Genomic DNA, 13,618 nt, shown 5'->3' on the forward strand with positions numbered 1-13,618 from the left:
TTTGTTCAAATAGAAAACTATGCTAAAACTGGTCTCACCCACCTTTTCTTTTAACTTTGAGAGAAGTGTAATCCACCACTTTCAATTTGTAATAAAGAGTTACATCACCTTCTGAAATCCCTTACTATCTTTCTTCATTCATTTACTTATTTAAATATTATTGAGTGCCTCATATGTCAGGCATTCTTCTGAATCAAGGGAAGCATTAGGGAACAAGGAGAACCCATGGGAGGATTATTCTCGGGTATGTGTTGGGAGGGATAAGACCCCTAAATAAGTACATTATGTAGCACATGAGAAAATGGTAATCATCTTGGAAGTAATTCAGTGTCAGATTCCTAGTTTACGGAGAGCTGACCAGGGCAAAGACGGAGCTCTGAGCTCCATCACCGAGAGGTCACATCATGAGGCCAGCAGAAAGCAACCTTGCTTCCCTCCCATTGTACAAACTGCTATTGAATGTCAATTTTATTATTCTGGGTTTGACTCTAGTAAAAAAAAAATCTTCATGTCCCACATTGAAAAGATACTTATGTTAAAAGCTAGAAAGGATGTACCTTTCTTGTAACAAGATCCTAAAGTACTGACTCATTAACTATGCTTTATTATGGCTCTGTCTGACCAGGAGGGCTTTTTACTTTCATTTTCTAGCTGGGGCAATTCAGTCATTGAGGGTTTAGTTATACGATTTCTAAAGAAAGTTGGAAGTGAATCATCTAGTTTGAGAAAACAGTTACCAGTCAGGGTGGCTTCCTAGCCTAAATTCAGCTTTCTTCAGGAACTAAAGAATATTGGTCCCTTTTTCTCCTATTATGAAATATTAAGTTCTTTTCTGGACAAGATAATGGCTGAGATTGCCATCTCTGGTGGTATCAGATACTGATGAATATTTTATATAGCTAAAATTATTCCCTGAGACAAGCATATGATGCATGTACCACTAATCAAATATTCAACCAAGTCACACAGCTTGTAAAACAAGAAATATCCTAATAAACGACTCAGTTTTCAGAAAACTAGTGAAATTTTCTCTTGAAAGTTTGTGAAATGTATAACATTGCTGTTCACTACATTAAAAAATTAAACAGTAACATAGTGACAGAGACGATCAGTTACTGAATCTCAACTGTCTTATCTTTTCGTTGCTGAAAGCCTCTAATGGAATTACTCTCTTTGTAGGTAACTAACTTGTACAGTGCGTGGGTAGTGGTATTCAATATTTATGAAAGGTCCATTTTCTCATAGGATAGAAGCTACTGATTTTTTCCCTATAAATGAAAGAATATATTAATTGCTACTTGAACCCATTACATTTTCCTTTTCATTTTAAAATTGTAGAGGACATGGTGGCCATGCTTTCAAAGTAAAAACTGGAACATTTTTGAAAACATCTAGCTCAAAACCTTCATCAGAGAGTAAAGCAGCCTCTGGAGAATGAGGCAAAGCCGCAGTTTCTGTCAGCAGAATTAGGAAGGGGCTTCCTAGAATTGTTTTTATGTTTTTAATAAGGGTGCTTAACCACAAAAATACAAGGAAATTTTTACTAATGGTATTAAAAAATTGGTAGATTCATGTATCTCATATTTGCTCCCTAGTAGAATGGCATTGTAAGCATGCTTGTTTAGGGAATTGATGTGTCCCTGGAAAACATGAACCTGGATTTGATGTAGAAAGCACCAAATTCTCTCAGCACTAAACAGGAGATGAGAGGCAATGTGAATAGCCTCTGGCTGTTATTTTTTTAGTAGTTACATTAGCTTTAAATTTACTTACTCTTTAGGGAAAGAGTTTGGTTCAGAGGATTGACTAGAAATCTTGAAAGGCTGAAAACTCTTATATTTTAATCTCCATTCGTAGTAGCCATAGGCAACTTGCCTCTATCACACAAGCAATCGACAATGTAAATGTTGTTCAAAGTGTCTTGAGCTGATTGAACAAAATAAAATCCACTTCCACTGGTAATACTCATAAAGGAATGTGCTTTTACAGGATAGCCATTCTTATTAAACAGTCAGTAGAGTAATACAAACCTACACATTGAGCTTCAATCTTCCCACAGTCATCCCTAAGCCTGGTAGTGCATAAAGCAGAGCTTTACTAGGGCCAGAGTATCTTGAAAAGCTTTCCCTGTGGCACCTGAGTCCCAGCTTCCCACTTTTCTTCCCAATGAGAAATCAGAATAGCTACTGGAGTGGAATCCTTAGATGACATCCAAACAGGGTCCAAGGATGTAAAAGCTGGTGGGGTGAGAGTTGTGGGGTGGCCCCTAAGAAAAGCAGAGCTTATGAAGTGGCTTCGGTGTCTAGCTTCTTCACAATTGGGTCCTGTTGGGGTTTTTACATCGACAGCCTCTTTGTCATTATTTTCTCAATCAAACCAGTTTTCATGATGATATTCCATATCCCATTTTCATCATTACATGAGATGTAGCATTGAAATGACCAGGCATCTTTCATGAAGCACAGCAGGAATTGATAACCATGCAAAGTAATTCTTGATCCAATCTCAGGCCTTATTTCTTACTTTATGATTTTTTTTAGACCATCAGGCTGATGATGGCTCTCTTCACACATACCACTCAAGATTTCTGTACAGTATAAAATAGAAGATCAAAAACAGGTATGAAAAAAAGAGTGAGGGAATGAAATGAAAACCAAAAGAAATGTAGTTGGAAGGAAACAAAGATCTATAAAAGATGAGCTCAAGTTTCGTGTTGGTGATGATTAGTCTTGTAAAACCTTCTGAGACCTGTGGAAGCATTTGCCTGTCTAAAATCCAGTTTTTTCTTTCTTTTTTTAAAAAAAGACTTCTCATAATGAGCAATTATTCTCTCACTTGAAGGGATGAGTCTTTTCTGAAAACGTTTGGTGAGGCCAGGCATTTGGACTCTCAGTCACACGCAGCAGAGCCAGGCACATGGAGGACAGCTGACTGCAGAGGTCCAGGGACTGGGTAAGTGCCCAGCACTGAAACCGCCTAAAGTGACTGCAGATGCCGTCTTTTTAGTGAGCACAGAAAACTCATTTTATTTTAATAATGTTTTTATAACAAGGCAACATCCTTGCCAGCGGTGCCAGTGATGGTAAGGTTTCAACTGGGAAATACCTTAAATACAGCAAAAGGAAGAGGCAAGCAGCTTCCTGTATTTCAGTGTAGAAAGGTCAAAACAATATTTTATTTTACAAACTGCAGGGCCATTCCAAATATTTTGATTAGATTTGAAGGAAGGACTGAGTCGGCAGCCTCTTCAATTTTGCGGTTAGAGTTCGAGGTCAAGAGTGGTGTGGGATTTGCCACATCACGGCTCTGACTTAAGTCTCGTCCGCAGTCCGCCGCCAGCCAGCTGCAGCCCACAGGTGCTCCATTAATGGAAGCAAACGGACAGTTTATATTTGAGATTTCTTATCAGGGTTCCACCATACCAGAGAAGCACCATATCATCTCCAATTACAAAGATGATATGATCACTGAAAATGATGAAAATTATTTTAATGATTAACCTAGTATTGTTAGAATTGACAAAGAATCTTACATAACCTAGGAGAAGTCATTCATGACTCAGAGCAAACATTTCAATTTCCATTTCCTGGGTGCTCTCTAAGGCCCCTTCCATTCCAAGACTGCCTTTGGTAAAATCAGTGGTTTTGGATATTAAGGAAGAGACCTTACTTCTTGGGTTCATGTATTTCACATAATAACATTTTGATTCTCAAGAGTATGACATTTATTTTGCTCCTCTGAACTGGCCTCTTATAATTCATTTTAGGGGACAAAAATTCAAAAGTATCAGTTTATGTAAAATTGGCAGCAACAACAAAAGAGTTGAATTTAGTTAAAACTTAGTATTTCTTTTAGTACATAATAGAAAATATCTGTTATTTTATTTTGCAGGCACTAGCTTCATATTATGAGACACATATCAGAACTATTATTTGAACCATTGCTCCTTGTTACACATTTTTAATGTCCTCAAATAATTTTTTAGCTTTCTTTACTATTACAATACTTAAATATAAAAATTGCTACTTTCATTCTAGAGATTTTTAGAAGTAGCCTCAAAATAAAATAGAGTAATTGTTATTGTTAACAGCCACATAATAAAGTAGCAAGATCACACAAGAGATCATGGCAGAGTCTACATTCTTTTCAAGACATTTAAAGTTTCTCCCACCCCTTTCAAAAAGGCCTATAATAATGATGCAAGGGTAATAAACAATTGAAATTTCTTTCAGGAAATTGTATTTTAAAGGTAACTTTTGAAGCATGAGCAAATACTCACACTATAATCTACTTAATTATGGCATTATATAGTGAATTATGGAAGATTTATGTTTTGTAGCTTTCCTCAATAGCTTGGGTGGCATTAAGTTCATTAGGAGAGAATAATAATTGTATGTTCCACTTAAAGAGTTATTAGCAATATTTGCTTGCAAGAAATTCAATTTTTTGGTTAATTTACCAAATTTTCTCCTTTTTTCCTGTGTTTAAATTGGAATGTAAGCTGGATCAAAACTACTAAGTGAGTTTGCCATTATTTGCTGTGTTTTGTCTTTATTACAAAATGGTGTAGCTTGGAAGCCAGGCATATAGCTGTATCGAGACATGGTAGAGGGTACCACAGGCCACTTTACAGATTCAGAGTTATTGCCAATGGTTAGTAGATGTTTAAGTTGATTTCAAGTGGGAATTGTAGGAATCCTAAACTCCCAAGACTCCAGTTATGAGGTGAAGAAACAAGTATGAATGACCCATGGACACGGGCAGCAGGGTGGGGATTGACTCTGGGAGCAGGGTGGGGGTGGGTGGGGCAGAGGAGGGCAACAGGGAAAAATTGGGGCAACCATAATTGAACAATAAAAAAGATTAAAGTATCTTATGAAAAAAGCAAATGATTAATTTGACTAGTATACTAATACTTTTCCAAATATTACATAACATCATAGAAAGTATTTTATATATAATCAATAAAATATACTTAAAATTTTTCTTAAGAAAGTATTTTATTGCTGCTGGCAAATGGCCTTTACCAAGGCTCACAGAAAAATATATTAATGAGAAAGTTAAAAAATAATATTGACTGAAAGAAGTCCTCTTAGAGATATATCATGTCCTGTCCCCCAGATGTATATGTTGCATGTGTGAATAACCATCCACTGATTGTTGAAAGCAGGGCTGGCGCACTGTTTAAAGAGAGCCAGCTAGTGAATTTCAGTCTTTGTGGGGCTCGGTCATGACCTCTCAAATCCGTCCCTGTAGCTCCAAAGCAGCCGTACAGAAAGCTCACCCACAAGTGCACATAGCTGTGTTCCAGTAAGGTTTCATTTACAGACATTGAAATTTGAATTTCATATAATTTTTGCCTTTCATTAAATGTTATTCTTCTTTTGACTTTTAAAACCATTTAATAATATGAAAACTGCTTTTGCTAATACTTTATGCAAAAGTAAGTGATGGATAGAATTCAGCCTGCAGGGTTTACTAAACCCTGGTTTAAAGCATTAATTTTCTAGAACTCATAAGGAGACATACTGATATGTCAAGAAATATGAAACAACAAAATTATATACATGGATCTTTTTAGATTTTTTTAAAGTAACAACATTATTAAGAAAATATAGAGTTAAACTTTGGGGAAAAGTTGCTAAGCTTCAAGAATAGCAAGTTAAAGTCAGCTTAATATGACCATTGTGTTATTTCTACTGCTGTAAATGTGAAAAATTCAAATGGTAAATATGAAAAATATTTTTAGTTTGATTAAAATTGAGGCTAAATGAAAACTTCAATGGCCTTATTTGTTTATAAAGTTAAGATTATTAAATAAGATTAACTTGAAACTTTCAATAACATTATAGTTGTCATATTCCCTATTACTATGTATGGATGCAAAAGACAGCAAAGAAGGCTGACAGGAAAAAAATGGATTCATTTAACATATAGTGATGGAGTATTGGAGGAGGCTCTGATACCCTGGACTGTCAGAAAGACTAAATAAGCCTGAAATATTGCTGGACGCCTACATGACAAAACTAAAGCTGTTCTACTTTGGGCACATCATAGGAAATTGGGGCTCTTTGGAAAAGACAACAATGGTGGGAAAAATAGAAGACATTTGGAAAAGAGGAAGAACATGTGAGATGGGTGACTCCATACAAGAAGCCATAGGCTTGAGATTATAGGAGCTGAGCAGAGCCCTGCTCAAGCCATAGGTTTGAGGACAGGACACTGTGGATGTCACTCATTCACAGGGCTGTCAGGAGTCAGAGCTGCCTCCATGGCACACAATACACAATAGGAAATTGCGCCTTTAGGGCAGGAAAGAATGAAGACCACTTGTTGTCACATATTAGAATTTAAAGTACAGTATTTGCTCAAGTATGCTTATCTAATAAGCAACTAGAATTCATGTAACTACATGATCTCTCCCTTGAATATACCATCATTAAACCACTGAATTAATCTTTTGTACATTACATAAATTGTACTTTCAAATTAAACCATTTTTCTTTAAGTAAGATACACTGTGGAATTGGAATTTGTGGTTATGTTTTCTCTCTATTTCAAATAGAATTTATTATAATTTGGACTTAAGAAGTGAAAGTAATTGCATGATTTAAAAATACTAATATTTAGAAATTTTAAATCATTATCCATAGAATATATACATTTCAAAACTAATGTGTATTGTGTATTATATGTATTTGTGCTTATGTATTTGACTTCTGGCATGGGAATTCTATTTAGAAACTTATTTTGAGTAAGTATTTAAAATTAAAGTAATATATTTCTGGCTTCTAAAATTTCCTGCTTTATCAATTCTATTACAGAAATGTGTGCCATCAATGTTAGTGGAGTGAGAAAGATACTTAGCAAATGACTGTATTGTTTAAATTTGATGCTTTTTAATTTATAACAAATTTTTAAATGAAAATATTTATAGGGCATAAAAAGTACTCACTGAATATTTTTTAAAGTTAAACAATGAATTAAAACTCTTTAGAGAATATAAAAGTACTAGTTGGACATTTTTTAAAAACCCAAATAAACTGGCTAAAACAATTTAAAAAATTTATAGCTTAGTTTTTCCTTTTTTTATTTTTATTCAAGTACAGGTCTCTATTTTCCCCCCACCACTCTCCCCCTCCCAACCATCCCCCACCTCCCACACTCAATCCTACCTGCCTTTGGCTTTGTCCATGGGTCCTTTATACATGTTCCTTGACAACCCTTCCCTTTCTCTCCTCCATTATCTCCCTCCCTCTTCCCCTCTGGTTACCACTGCTGGGATTATACCCTAAAATTAAGCAGTTTTTAATCTAAGTTTTACATACATAGCTGTAAATTTAAATCAAGTTCTAGACCCTGGATTTATTTTATTTTGTATAAAAACCATGTAAAAACCCATGTAAATTATTTCTAGTGATGGGTTAATTTGAGGATTTTAATTTGTTTAGATGAAATAGAAAATTTTAATTTTGTTAATGATGTAATCTTTAAAAAGTGGAGCATTTTCCTAATCAGGATTAAATGTTGGTACACTTAATTTTCTGCACTGTGATAGTATGGTAAGGTGTTTGACCTTATGGAGCTTACAAGGTTATTGGGGGAGAACAAAGGTGTACATCATAGTCAACTGGGGTGATTTTGACCCCAGGAGACATTTGACAGTATGCAGACAAGATAGTTTTGGGGGTCATGACTTGAGAGAGAATGCTCCTGCCCTGTAGTGGGTAGAAACCAATGATGCTATTAAACATTCTACAATGATGTTAAAACATGCTACAACAAAGAATTATCCAGTCTAAAATGTCAGTGGTGCTTGATCTAAGTGTAACACATTTTTTAAATGATGCACAAACTCTGATGGAACACAAGTGGTCACTCTGACAATTCAACAAAACCAGAAGTGTTGTCTGCATAGAGGGGCAGTTTGAAAGAAAAGCTATGTCCGTCTCAATTGATTCTTGGAAGGCTGGATGGAGAAAAGTTCCTATAGAGAAGTAGAATGTGAAGGGGACCTTTCCAGACTGAGGCAGCAAAGTGAGCCAAGACAAGGCTGTGTAAAATGACTTCCTATCCTTGGAAACTCTAGCAAGTCTAGGGTGGGGAGTCTGGGTACAGGAGTATAAAGACCTGAGTTTGGGCAAATAAGTAGGAATCTTGGTAGCTTTTTCTTGCTATGTCATAGAAATGAGATTTCTCTGGAAGGTGCTGGAAATGATAAAGGATTTTGAGCAGGGACATATGATCAGGCAGTCTACTTATAGGATTCATTAAGCAGAAATGTGAAGTATCATGATTATTTAAGGAAATGCAACATCCTACATCGTTTAATCAGAAAAAAGCCACAGGAGTAAAAAGTTTCCTGTGGGAAAGAAGAATCCCTACTTCTTTTTCCGTGAATGTTTTGCTTCTGATTCAATACTCTGACTTTGTCAAAACTACATCAAAGCAATAAAAACTTAACCTAATTAAGTTTCCGTAGTTTCATAAATGCATTGGACTGCTGCCTGGCTGACTCTGGTGGACTTAAGCTGCTATGTTATAGCATCAGGTAGCACTGCCCTTCCTTGTTTTCTTGTTCTCAAATCTGTTTTCAGATTCTTGTTGTGGAGCCATGGTAAAGGGAAAAACAAAGAATCTGCTTACCAATAAAAAAGACAACTACAAATGGAATCTCAATTACATCAGAATCTTGTTTCTCTGTCTCAGTGGTTCCCAACCCTGAATGCTCATTAGAATCACTGTGGGGAGAGATTTGAATGTCTATTTTTTTTTTACCCTCTAGGTTAGCTCAGGGAACTCTGCTATAAATACAAAATATTAACCTCACATTTTTTTACTTGGCTTTGCAATGATTTCTATTTTAAAATTTTCACCAGTCAACTTACTGTCTTATTTCCATTAGAAGTTAATTGCCTTTTCAGTTTTCTGAGTGTACACCAACTGTCAAATGGTGGCTCTCTGACAGCGTTATAGAACAAGACACAACTAGTGTTTGATTTGTCACTTGTAAATTTTTCATAAGTTTACAAGTTGAATGAGTCTCACATAGGTAGCAGAGAAATAGAGATTGAAACATGGTGCTTTGAACAGTGAGATTTATACTTTTAAAAGGTCTTATTTTGTATTGTCCAGCTCTGTCATTGGCGTGGCTAGTAAGAATGGTGAAATGAAGTAAAACCTGAGTCTGGTCTTCCTATAGCCCATTATCTATTCTTCAACTGTAGATCATACCCCCATCCTAGACAGCAGCTTTGAAAATGTGATGTTTTCTTGTTCATGTGTCATAGGAGATTGTGCTACTGGGATTATATCAATACTGATTTATTCTTATAAAAAGGAAAATTACCAACCCTAACTTTTTGCTTATTCAGCAGATAATTATTATCTGTTTTATGCAAGAGGGATGGCCTTTTGCCATCAATCAGGAAACAGAAAGGAAAAGGAGTTTCAGTCTTCATTCTCTATGGGTTGTTTATGACATTGGACCAGTGAGCAAAATAGTATTGTTATAAATTGTCTCCTCCCAGCCTCTTACATAGTTTTCTTTGAATGTATTTTCTCTGTCATCAGTGTTCGCTTTGTGAAAGAAAATCTTTCTTAATTTTCTCCTTCAATTCACAAACTTCCTTAAACAAGTATTTATTACTTCTATTTCCTTAATGTAAATTTGTAACAAACATCCTCCTAGGACATAAACAAATAAATAAGCAATTTGACTGTAGTCTGACTTTGAGTCCTTTCTCAGAACATCAGAAATATATTTTCTCTCAACATTGTTCTTGTGGGTAGTTCGGTCAGACAATGCTATTTTCCTTCTGTTTGCTTCCTCTGTGCAGCCCATTAAAGTGTGTTTGTGGATTAGGGACATTGAGCCCGTGGATAGCATGTTGCTACCATGTTCAAAACCAAATGGGTTTCAAATTTTTTTTACTGTAACTCACAGTCTGATATTTTACATTGTGAAATGTAAATGTATACATATACCCACATATACAAACACAGCACTTTTATATTTTACAAAATCTTTTCATTCCATTCCAACCTATATTATAATATCCTATTCCATTTCATGAGAAGTGCTGTTCTTGACCTACTAAACTAATATCTTAGCACAATAATTATTTTTAAAAAGTATTCCAATCTAATCCATGACTTTCAACAGAATCGACAAGATTTAGCATCTTTCTAAGGGGCTAGGAAAATTCTCGAGGGTGTGCAGATAGTTTGAAAACAAAGCTGTTCTTTATTCCATTACTTTAATTCGTGTTTAATAAAGAGAGTTAACTTATTTAGGTTGTCAGATATCATATATAGGAGTAAATGAGATTGTTTTGTTTTCAAAGACCTGATTCTTACTCTTTTACAAGTACCATTTATATATATATTTTTCATGGATTCACCCATGAGTGAATCAAACTAAACACTCACTGAAATTTGCGTAACAGTTAATTGTGTATTGCTCGGTGATACCTTCAGTGTAAATCTTTGGGTCAGAGACTTTTTTATCATGACAAGTCTTGGTTTTTATACTGTTCTTAGACTAGTTGCCAAAATAACTTGCACGGGGATTTCACTTCTTCTGGATAATTTATTTCACTTTAAGATTCATGTTCAAATTCTCCAAAGGCCCTGATTTACTAGTTGTCATGCAGTGTTGTTGACATCTCATCCACAGTATGTCCTTCCCCGCTCATCTCCTTCCGCCCGCACTCACCTTTGACTGAGATCTGTTGCAGGGGCAGCTCCCCTCGCCTACCATGGCCCACAGCCATCTCTCGATCTTGCCTTGTGCTTTGGATCCCAGACACCATTTGGTTTATGAAACAGAACCTGAAAAGTTGTATCTAGAGTTATATTTTATACTCCTAACTCTGTTCATGCAAGGTTATGATTTCGTTAGAATTACGTTCATCTTATCCAAGACATGAATGCTCATAAGCTATTTTCTAGTAGTGGTAACTTTCCAATGTCTTGAATCATATAAATAAGTGAGGCTGATTTCCAACTTTTTCTTCATAACTCTACTACATAAAGGATGAAATGTTCTTTAAAAAAAGGTTTATACAACTAGGTTCTACCCCATAGTTATTTAGTCACTTACATCATGTAGGTTCTTATTTTATAGATAACAAGAGATTCTTAAAGGGGCAAAGTGACTTGTTTTAGGTACCAGAGTTAGAATAAGTTATGTACCAGTCACTTGATTTTGAGTTTTTTAATGATAAATTTCAAACATATGAGATAAAAATAAAACCATAATCTTTAATATTTTTCCACATTTTCTACAGACACACTTTTTGATGGGTTATTTTAAAACAGAAATATTGCTGCTGTTTAAAGTAAAAATATTTAACTCTTTCCTTTTATTTATTGATTTTCAGAGTAAGGATTTGATTTAATGATCACCTCCAGTAATGTATGAATTGTTTTAATTCATAAAATAGAAATAATTATTATGGTGCTAATTGAAATGTTTGACTAGAGGTATTTAAATTTTAGATTCTCCCTGATTTGAACATCAGTTCTTAAGTAATACATTTGGTACATGCTGCTTGTCCTGACTGGCTAAAACTTTTGTGAAACTAATTTCATTGCGCCCAAATGTATTGTACTTTGTGGATGAAATTTTGTTGTTAGGCAACAGCTAAGTTAGAGATATTAGAAATTATTATTTCAGGACCTGCTTTTAGTACTTATTTTTTAATATAATCTATATTCTTTTAAATATAATCTATAACAAGTTTGCACTGCTCGAGAAAATATTTAGCCACTTGGAATCAATTCCCACATCTGAAAAACAAAGGCGTCTTTGTTTGCTTCACTATATTTCTCAGAGTGATATCATGAAGGTTAATATTACATCCCCCCCAAACAGCTCAACAAATAATAAAAAAGAATCATGCACATTAATGAGAACAGGGTTGAAAATGTATTTGAGGCAGAACAAAGTGCTGTTTTAAATTACCAGCAGCCTATTTTATTTTGTGATTATTGCTTCCTAAAGGCCTTTGAGACCTTTGAGAAACAAAAATGTAGACACAATAGGGAAAAAGCAAAAGTATAAAACTAATAGCAACTTATTTATGTTTATTTCATGTAATTTTAATTTTGCCATTTTTGTCGGTGGAAGGACAAAGCCATCTGAAAGTGAATGGCTTACAGCCTTCCTTTACCACCACCGAGATTAGGCTATGAGACCGCTTACTGATTTTATTTCTTATAAAATGACAAGAGATGGATATGAGGGTGTTCTAGCAGCACCATTTGCCACCTCATCGATTGTCAAGGATAGGGCAGGAGAATGGTGGAAGATCTCTAAAACCTCCTGATGTAGTAAAACCTAAATTCTGATAAGGGAGATGATTTTAGAAAGAAGGCCTCGGGGAATTTATCACTATTTTCTCCTGCAGTTATTAACATGTCATGGCTTCGTTGGCTCTTTATAGCTGGAAGTCATCTTAGTCATCTTCTGGTCCAACACCTCATTTCACACATGAGGTGACTGGAGTCAGGCACATTATGCGACTTCCCCAAGATCACACAGATAATTCATGATGGAATGAGAGCCAGAGCCCAAGCCTATGGTTTTATTTATTCAAGGATAACCTAGTTTACATTGCATAAATGTCATGTTATATGAATTAATAGACAACATGAAACAAAAATATCTCAGTGAGCCTCTAAGAAGCTGCTGGGAGACCCAGCCTAAAGTTTATTATGATAAAGCAATATTTTTCCTAAGAAATTTTTTATTACCCCAAGGTCATAAAAATAGTTTTCTAAATTAACTTCTGGAAGTTTTAAAGTTGTTAATGGAGTTAAGCCTATGAAGCTAAAGTGTTTTCCTTTTGATTAAAAACTTTTTTAAGGGCAGAAACTCATCTTCAGAGATGCGGATTCTGTGCATTTAGTGAAGCTACACCAAACTGGCATTTATTATTGACAAATTTAGCTACATAATCTTGGGGGAAAAAGAGAAATGCAATTAATTCAATGATATGTGTAGTGTTTCTGTAATTCCAGGCAATGAATTTATTTATGACTCTATGTAAATGTGAGATAGACAACATTGAACTGATATCCTTCAATTGACCTTAGTTCCTCCATAATTCTCTGAGTGCAGATATCTCAACATATGATGGATGATGTCAGTGTTCACAGGTGAGAATTCTTTGTCTAACATAGAATGCTCCTGAAGCATAACAACCATTTATTCTTTGATAAAGGTGAGGTTTTTTTGTTGCTCTATATTAAATAATTAAAAACATATTCTAAAGTTTTAAAGATTAATATTTAATTAAAGCTATAAATAATGAAACCTAGTTATTCTTAAAGATTTTAGGTTTAAAAATCAGACTTTGTATCTGTAAGCCCAGTAAATTAGCAATTATTTTGAATGGATTCTTGAATAATATTTGATTTTATATGCAAAAGTATTTCATGTACTGGAAAGAGAATCAAATACTCTAAATTTTATTAAAGGCACTTTAATATGTTTGAATGAGTTTAATTATCTATTATAGTAAGTATCTCAACTATTTAATGCTGATCAACAAAATATAGATTTTAAATTTGTTTAGTCTATATTTTTGTATCACAATAGTACAAATTTGTT

At 34.7% G+C, this 13,618-nt stretch overlaps 1 protein-coding gene across 5 annotated transcripts in view; it reads left to right on the forward strand.

Annotated features, from left to right (window-relative positions):
• Positions 1 to 13,618, forward strand: part of ZPLD1 (zona pellucida like domain containing 1) — a 148,717-nt gene that overhangs the window by 77,307 nt on the left and 57,792 nt on the right. The window contains exon 1 of one of the 5 annotated variants that reach the window (XM_053663104.1): positions 2,918 to 2,952. The exons of 3 other annotated variants lie outside the window; for them this stretch is intronic. The gene's annotated coding sequence lies outside the window, so the exon portion shown is untranslated. Of the gene's footprint in view, positions 1 to 2,917; positions 2,953 to 13,197; positions 13,230 to 13,618 lie in introns of those variants that run through there. One more of the 5 variants, XM_053663105.1, reaches the window with a different exon arrangement.

This window comes from Artibeus jamaicensis, unplaced genomic scaffold, assembly GCF_021234435.1.
Source record: "Artibeus jamaicensis isolate MK-2021 breed Jamaican fruit bat unplaced genomic scaffold, CSHL_Jam_final contig_3126, whole genome shotgun sequence".
Lineage (NCBI taxonomy): Eukaryota > Metazoa > Chordata > Mammalia > Chiroptera > Phyllostomidae > Artibeus > Artibeus jamaicensis.